The following is an 8,632-nucleotide window of genomic DNA, read 5'->3' as shown; positions in this document are numbered from 1 at the left end:
ATATTATGATATATTTTTCTCAATATTTAGTTCTTTTTAACTATCAAATTTATTGGATGAGGCCTTCTCCGGCGACTACTATGATTATACCTCTCCGGACAGTGGAACTTGATCGGGGGTATCCAAGGACATTGTCTCTGACAAAAATAGCATGAAGCAGATGAATGAAAGCCCCTTTTTACTTAGGACAGTCGATTCCCAACATCACCAAGGTATATAGATTCAACCCAGATATTTTGATAACAAAAAAATTTCCTAAAAACAGTCAAAAATAAGTTTATTTGAATAAATATTAAATAAAATAAGTTTAAATTTTTTTCCTTCCTAATATTATAGTAGATTTAGAATTATTGTTTGTTTTGGACAATCTTTGAGATCTTTGAATTTCAATTTTAATACTTTATTTGAAACTAGTTGTGCCTTCTTTTTAATTTTGAATACTTTCTTGTTTGCCTTTTCTAGTGCTACATTTTGGTCTTGATCCCTTGAATTTTCACTATAGTATTCAATTGACCTTTATCTCCATTCCAAAATGCCCTCAATACTTACAATCTTAAGGAAATTAGAAACTGCTTTGACAATAAATTCTGGACATATTTGCTTTTCAATATAGTATTTTTCTTCTGATTGTCTGCAAAGTATTCATTGCTCTCACTTTGGACTTATGTCAATGATAGGCTCATATGGATCTATTCTGATGTACAAGAGCATTGAACGTTTGAAGCCTATTGGAAAACATTCACTTCTTGGTGCCAGTGGGGAAATAAGTGATTTTCAGGAGATTCTACGCTACCTTGATGAACTTATGTGAGCATTTTTTCCCCAGAGCAAAAATTGTTATCGAGTATGCATTGGAATTTCAAATTAGGGAAGAATAGAAGGGTCTGCTTGATTAAATGATTTAGCTTTACATATGCTTGGTTATTCATATGTTTTGGACATAGAGTAAAAGAAGTATATTTTTCACCTTTTCAATGTTACAAGTTGAAATTTACCAAGTAACTCTGATTGAGTTTTGAATTGTTGTAAAATGATATGTTGCATTCACGAGGGAGTGCCTATGGTATTTTTGTTGTTCTTACTGTGATATTGAATATACAAGGCTTGATTTAATCTCCAATCATGGAACTTCTTTTCTTCCTTTCCTGATTGTGACTTTTAGGTCAATTTCAATTCTGTAATTTGTCAATTTTCTATTTCTTTTTTTTCTTTCTCTTCTTTTAATTCTTTTTGTACGATCTTTTTTCAAAACTTTCTTTTATTCTGTTTTGATAATATGTACAACTATGATCTCATAAATTTTAAACTATTCTTGCATGATTTTTGTGCCTCTGTACGGTTAGGAGGTGCCCTACAAACTTTCCTTAGGCATCAATGGAACAATGGCTAACCTAGCTGCCCTTGCTTCCTCCCCTTGAGCTATAGAATCATGTTGCCACTTTAAGTGCAAGTAAGTTGACTTTGATCATTCTTTTTAATTAGCAAGAGAATCATAAATCAACCTTCAAATAGAAGAACTTATTGTCAGTTTCAGTTCATTCTTTTCATGACTACTGCATACATAATGCTTTTGTCAATGGGTAAGTCTTTGTATTAGGTAGGTGTTTGATATTCACAGACCAGAGGGGACAGGATAACGTGTTGGGAGGGTTAAGCTTTTGTTATTTTCTGTAGTTAGCCTTTCTAAAAGTTGCTTCCTGACTCACCACCTCTGAAACATTTCTGTTGAGACATTTTTATTTTAGTTTTCAGAATCTCTAATGATGCTGCGTACTGTCTACACAATCTTGTCCATTATTATGATTTCTAATTTGGAATGGTCCTGTTTGAATGTAGATAATGTTGGTTGCTTTCCCAGGAAGATCTTCATGCATTTTAATTAATAGCAAACTCCGACCGTGTGAAAATTATGCTCTTGCTGGATCCATTTCCTCTTAGTGTGATTTTGCAATTTGTAAGTGTTCATTCAGTTTGCAGCATGATATATTTTGCAGTGTGGTTCTTATTGTTTTTATCTCCGATCATTTGCACATTGGATTATATAAAAATCACTTTTCATAGGTATTGAAGTGTCATTCTGCTTTTACTTATGTGGTGGAGAAAGATTCCTAGGATTGTACCTTTGCTTTCATACATTGGTTAGAAGTTATTAACATGGTACTAACATAGACCTCTCTGCAATTCAGGCACAACCTGTGAAAGTGTTCTCTTCTGCCTGTGCAAGACTCGCAGGTAATTTTCTTGATGGTTGTTTAGCATGAATATATTCTTACACAGTCGTTTGGTATCGGTTCAAGGTTGAGCCACGTTTGAGTTTGTAAGGAAAGTTTCACATGAACACAAGAATATCTGTTCAAAAGTGAAGAAAAATATGATTGTTGGTGATTTGAGTAATAATTTTTAACTAAAATACTTTTCATTGTGGTCTATAGATTTCATTCGAATCATTAAAAAGTAAATATTACTTTTTTCAAACTATAATTATGGTGAATATTAGTTGGTTCTAATTTTCTTTGAGTTGATTAAAATTTTATAAAAATGTCTTAATCTTATTCTACTACAAGATTATATAAAAAAAATATTTTATTAAAAAGAGAGAAGTTGAGAATAGAAAAGGTCAGTTTTTTATTACTTGAACTCAAGATCATTAATTACGTCCTATTAAAAAGACTTTTAATACCAAAATTATTAACAATAATCAATTTTTCTTTTAACATGTATCATATTTAAGAAGAAGGACCAAATATTTTATAAAAAAAATAAACATATTCGTAATTATTTTAAGGTTTAATTACTCTATTGGTTCCTATAGTTTCGTGAAATTTTCAATTAGGTCCCTATACTTTTTTCTTTTTAATTGGGTCCCCGCACCAAAATTTTTTTTCAATTAAGTCCTTCTTAGCAGTAATTGACTTAATTTTATAGGGACCTAACTAAAAAAAAAAGGAATTGGTACAGGGACCTAAATAAAAGGAAAAAAAGTGTAGGGACCCAATTAAAAAAGATATTTGGTGCAAGGACTCAATTAAAAGAAAAAAAAAGTATAGGGACCTAATTGAAAATTTTGCGAAACTATAGGGACCAGCAGAGTAATTAAACCTTATTTTTTTTATCTAATTTTCATAATTTGTATGTTAATGATTTTTATGTCACGTAAAATTTTGATCAAATTGATGCGAAAAATACGTGCACAAAACCATAAACACAAAAGAATCTGTACATAGAAAGCTTTTTAGGATTAGCCCCAAATAAACCGCCTCTAACAAAGTTAGTTGGAATTAGTTCAGATTCGAAAATTACTTAAGATTTAAGAAGTCAAGTAGAAAAAGCTACATTGGGGAGCATATCAAAATTAAATTCAAATTTGATTTCATTAGACTTCTTATCTTTATTAGTTGAAATCAAATTTGAACTAATCTATGAACTTCAAATTCGATTTATATTTTATTGTGTCTTTTGTTTTTGCTGTCACATGTCTGTAAAGAGGGAGATTTTAACAATTTTTAGATAAAACAAATTATATTTATATTTTTTTTTTCATGTCTTTCATTTTTGCATTTCATGACTATTATTCATTCAATGCCAAAAAGACTTGTTTTTAATTTCATCATTCAATTATATTTATATTGTTTAAAAATTTTGGTAGAGTTTTATCTATAATTATAAGTATTCTCTAAATTTAAAGTCTTTTTCTATGTTAATGATTTTTATGTCACGTAAAATTTTGATCAAATTTTTAAAAACATAAACATAAATACTAACATTTTTTTATGCGGAAGCATATATTTTAGCACAAAGAATGTCAGCAAGCATCTCTTTAATGGTATGTACTTGTATTGGAACACTAGAGATGACTTGGTTGTCATCATTTTCAAACTGTCCATACTGAGAGAAGTCTTCAAATATTGGGCTAAAGGCCAAATCAGAACTAACATCCTTAAAATTTGAAAGGAAAACATGAATTATAAAACGCAACCAACTTTTTAAAGTATGAGGCAAAATCATGTTGGCATGTAAAGGACATCATTTAAAATAATAGCCTAAGAATTAGAAACTGCGGATCAACAAAGTATATCTAAAAATGATTCCTCCACTTCATATATAACATAAAGAAAGAGTTCTCACCTTGATGAACTGATCAACCTAAAGTTTGTTGAAAAAACATGCATCACTAATGACATTGATGACTTTAAAGGTACCGCAATAACTGGGAGTGTTAATCCTCTTTGCTTGAACTTTGAAAACAATATCTTTCCCAATGAGTTGATAAAAAAATTGTGGACAGTATTGGTGCTCAATTTTCTGTCATAGATATTGAAAAGTGATCACTAATTAATGGACGAAATTGAAGAATAAGAAATAGTTATTGATAGAGTATACAACAATAAAATTTAAGAGCATAAACCATACATCCATTTCATCTTCTAACAACAAAAACACATCAGAACACGTTCTCTCTAATAGCTTAGTGGCTTCACTGTCTAACAAGACAAATATTCCACAAGAAGTCCCGTCTTCAACAAGTATCTTAATCCTGTAACTATAACCAAGAAAGTAAATATCAGATTCATCTATTTATCAGTCTCACAAGAGGCTGATACATGAAGCTTACTTATATTATTGAATCAGAACAAATGAAAGAAAATTTCTAAATCATAACCTGGATTTACCTGATCATAAAATGCTGGACCTCTCTGCTGCACAGCTGACAATAAAACACATTATCATCACCTACAATTGGATGACCACAAACACAAGAAAAGACCTACCACTCTGGATCTTCAACAATCTCTTTAATTTTTCCAACCACAAAGAATTGTCCATCCTATTAAAACAAAAAATTTATGAATTGAATGGACAAAGCATTCTACAATATGCAAAAATCAATTAACATCAGTACTTCTTACATAGCACTAAAAGATGTTAAAAAACTAATATTACACACCTCATTGTTTCCCTTAAGATTAGCAATAATCCGTATTAGCTTCCAATCAAAAGATTCATCATCAATTAAGATACTAAATCCCCAATGTCATTACTACGGAATCTACTGAAATGGTGGCTTGCAATACGGTATCTATGAAAAAAAGAAAATTAATATTAGGATAAAAAAATTTCAGGAAGACAGCTATAGAGAGAGAGAGAGAGAGAGAGAGAGAGAGAGAGAGAGAGAGAGTGAGTGAGTGAGTGAGCGATAGAGAGAGAGAGAGTGAGTGAACGATAGGGAGAGAGGCAGAAATTTTCAGTTCAGAGAGACAAAATTTAAGGAGAATTGAATCTAACTAACGGATTCAGAAAATTCACAGTTTCTTGCATATCAGGGTTCATTGAAACCCGAGAAACATTGATCACATTTTGGAGACTGACTTTATCTACAAATCACAGAAGACAATAAGAAGAAATTAATTCATAAAGAAATAATTCATTGGTAAACAAAAATATATAAACAAATCAAACTAAGACATGTGTGCAACATGGACAACTTTTCACCTCCATTGACTTTGATCTTGAAAGATTGCAAAATAAGAACGGGTGGTCTCTGATACTTTTTCAAACTATTGATGTCTATAAGAGCAGAACAGTCACCAACAAGATTGCAGGGGATTTTTTTCCTGGGTAATGATTATAAGAAAGGAGCGACAACAATAGAATAATTCAACAGTAATAAAAAACATGAAAATAGGCATAACATAATTTAAAAAAAGGATGAAAAACAGAAAGGCAATGGATACCCATCAACAAAAACTTCAAGGATGATAACTTTCAATATCTTTTTATTACACTCAACATCCGTTTTCCTTTTCAATCCACACAGGACCCCAACAAAATCTGTTTAGTAAAATTATAGCTGAAAAGATTAAACTGTCGGATACAATACAACGAGACATTTCCTTGAGTTGTTATTAATCTCAATTTAAAACACCTTTATACTGGGTTGATGAGCGGATAATTTATACGCTTTTTGGCATTGTTTTTAGTATGTTTTTAGTAGGATCTAGTTACTTTTAGGGATGTTTTCATTAGTTTTTATGTTAAATTCATATTTCTGGACTTTACTATGAGTTTGTGTATTTTTCTGTGATTTCAGGTATTTTCTGGCTGAAATTGAGGGACTTGAGCAAAAATCAGATTCAGAGGTAGAAGAAGGACTGCTGATGCTGTTGGATTCTGACCTCTTTGCACTCAAAGTGGATTTTCTGGAGCTACAAAACTCAAAATGGCGCGCTTCTAATTGCGTTGGAAAGTAGATATCCAGGGATTTCCAGCAATATATAATAGTCCATACTTTGGCCGAGTTTAGATGATGCAAAGGGGAGTTGAACGCCAGTTCTATGCTGCAGTCTGGAGTTAAACGCCAGAAACACGTCACAAACCAGAGTTGAACGCCAGAAACACGTTACAAACTGGCGTTCAACTCCAAGAATGACCTCTACATGTGTAAACTTCAAGCTCAGCTCAAGAACACACCAAGTGGGCCCCGGAAGTGGATTTATGCATCAATTACTAACTTCTGTAAACCCTAGTAACTAGTTTAGTATAAATAGGACTTTTTACTATTGTATTAGACATCTTGGGACGTCTAGTTCTTAGATCATGGGGGCTGGCCATTCGGCCATGCCTGAACCTTTCACTTATGTATTTTTCAACGGTAGAGTTTTTGCACTCCATAGATTAAGGTGTGGAGCTCTGCTGTTCCTCATGAATTAATGCAAAGTACTACTGTTTTATATTCAATTCAAATTATTCCGCTTCTAAAATATCCATTCGTGCCCAAGAACATGATGAATGTGATGATTATGTGACGCTCATCATCATTCTCACTCATGAACGCGTGCCTGACAAACACTTCCGTTCTACATGCAAACAAGCTAGAATGAGTATCTCTTAGATATCTAATACAGGAGACCGAGTCCGAGTTATTAGTATCTTCGTGGTATAAGTTAGAACCCATGGATGGCGATTCCTGAGATCCGAAAAGTCTAAACCTTGTCTGTGGTATTCCGAGAAGGATCTAGGAAGGGATGGCTGTGACGAACTTCAAACTCGCGAGTGCTGGGCGTAGTGACAGACGCAAAAGGAGGGTGAATCCTATTCCAGTATGATCGAGAACCTCCAGATGATTAGCCGTGCCGTGACAGAGCATTTGGACCATTTTCACAGAGAGGATGGGATGTAGCCATTGACAACGGTGATGCCCTTACAGAAAGCTTGCCATGGAAAGGAGTAGGACTGATTGGATGAAGACAGCAGGAAAGCAGAAGTTCAGAAGAACGAAAGTATCTCTATACGCTTATCTGAAATTCCCACCAATGAATTACATAAGTGTTTCTATCTTTATTTTCTATTTATTTATTATTTATTTTCGAAAACTCCATAACCATTTGATATCCGCCTTACTGAGATTAACAAGATGACCATAGCTTGCTTCATACCAACAATCTCTGTGGGATCGACCCTTACTCACGTAAGGTTTATTACTTGGACGACCCAGTGCACTTGCTGGTTAGTTGTGCGAAGTTGTGAAGTTATGTTTGGACCATGGTATTGTGCACCACTTGTTGGCGCCATTGCCAGGGAGAGAACGAACAACAAATTTTACAAAAATATAAATCTTTTCAAAAATATATTATTCTTCAGAATTTTTAAGAATGAATTCTAGAGTTTCATGAAGCATGTTGAAGCCTGGCTGGCTGTAGAGCCATGTCTAAATTCTTTTGGACTGAGGCCTCCACATGTTAGGGAATCGCTTGTACTGCTGAAGCTTGGCTAGCTGTTAAGCCATGTCCAACCCTTTGATTGGAGCTTTGGGCTAATATTGAAAGATTCCTGGAATTCTTCTCAAGGATTTTGGAATTCTTTTTTCTCTTTTTTTCAAATAATTTTCGAAAAATCCAAAAAAAATCATAAAATCATAAAAATCAAAAAAATATTTTGTGTTTCTTGTTTGAGTCTTGAGTCAATTTCAAGTTTGGTGTCAATTGCATTTTTTCTAAAAATTCTTTGCATTTTTTCAAAAATTCATGCATTCATAGTGTTCTTCATGATCTTCAAGTTGTTCTTGGCCAGTCTTCTTGTTTGATCTTCATATTTTCTTGTTTTGTGTCTTTTCTTGTTTTTCATATGCATTCTTGCATTCATAGTGTCTATACATGAAAAATTTTTTAGTTTGGTGTCTTGCATGTTTTCTTTGCATATAAAAATTTTCAAAAATATGTTCTTGATGTTCATCATGATCTTCAAAGTGTTCTTGGTGTTCATCTTGACATTCATAGTGTTCTTGCATGCATCACATGTTTTGATCCAAAATTCTCATGCATTGCATCATTTTCATGTTTTTCTCTTTCATCATTAAAAATTCAAAAAAAATATCTTTCCCTTTTTCACTCATAAATTTTCGAAAATTTGAGTTGACTTTTTCAAAACTTTTTAAAAATTAGTTGTTTCTTATGAGTCAAATCAAATTTTCAATTTAAAAATCTATCTTTTTCAAAAATCTTTTTCAAAAATCAAATCTTTTTCATTTTTCTTATTTATTTTCGAAAATTATAAAAATATTTTTCAAAAATCTTTTTCTTAATTTTATCTCATAATTTTCGAAAATATTATCAACAATTAATGTTTTGATTCAAAA

Source organism: Arachis ipaensis, chromosome B3 (assembly GCF_059453495.1).
Source record: "Arachis ipaensis isolate K30076 ecotype BB chromosome B3, ASM5945349v1, whole genome shotgun sequence".
In the NCBI taxonomy this organism is placed as follows: domain Eukaryota; kingdom Viridiplantae; phylum Streptophyta; class Magnoliopsida; order Fabales; family Fabaceae; genus Arachis; species Arachis ipaensis.
The sequence above is the reverse complement of the archived record's forward strand: the minus strand, read 5'-3'. Positions refer to the sequence as shown.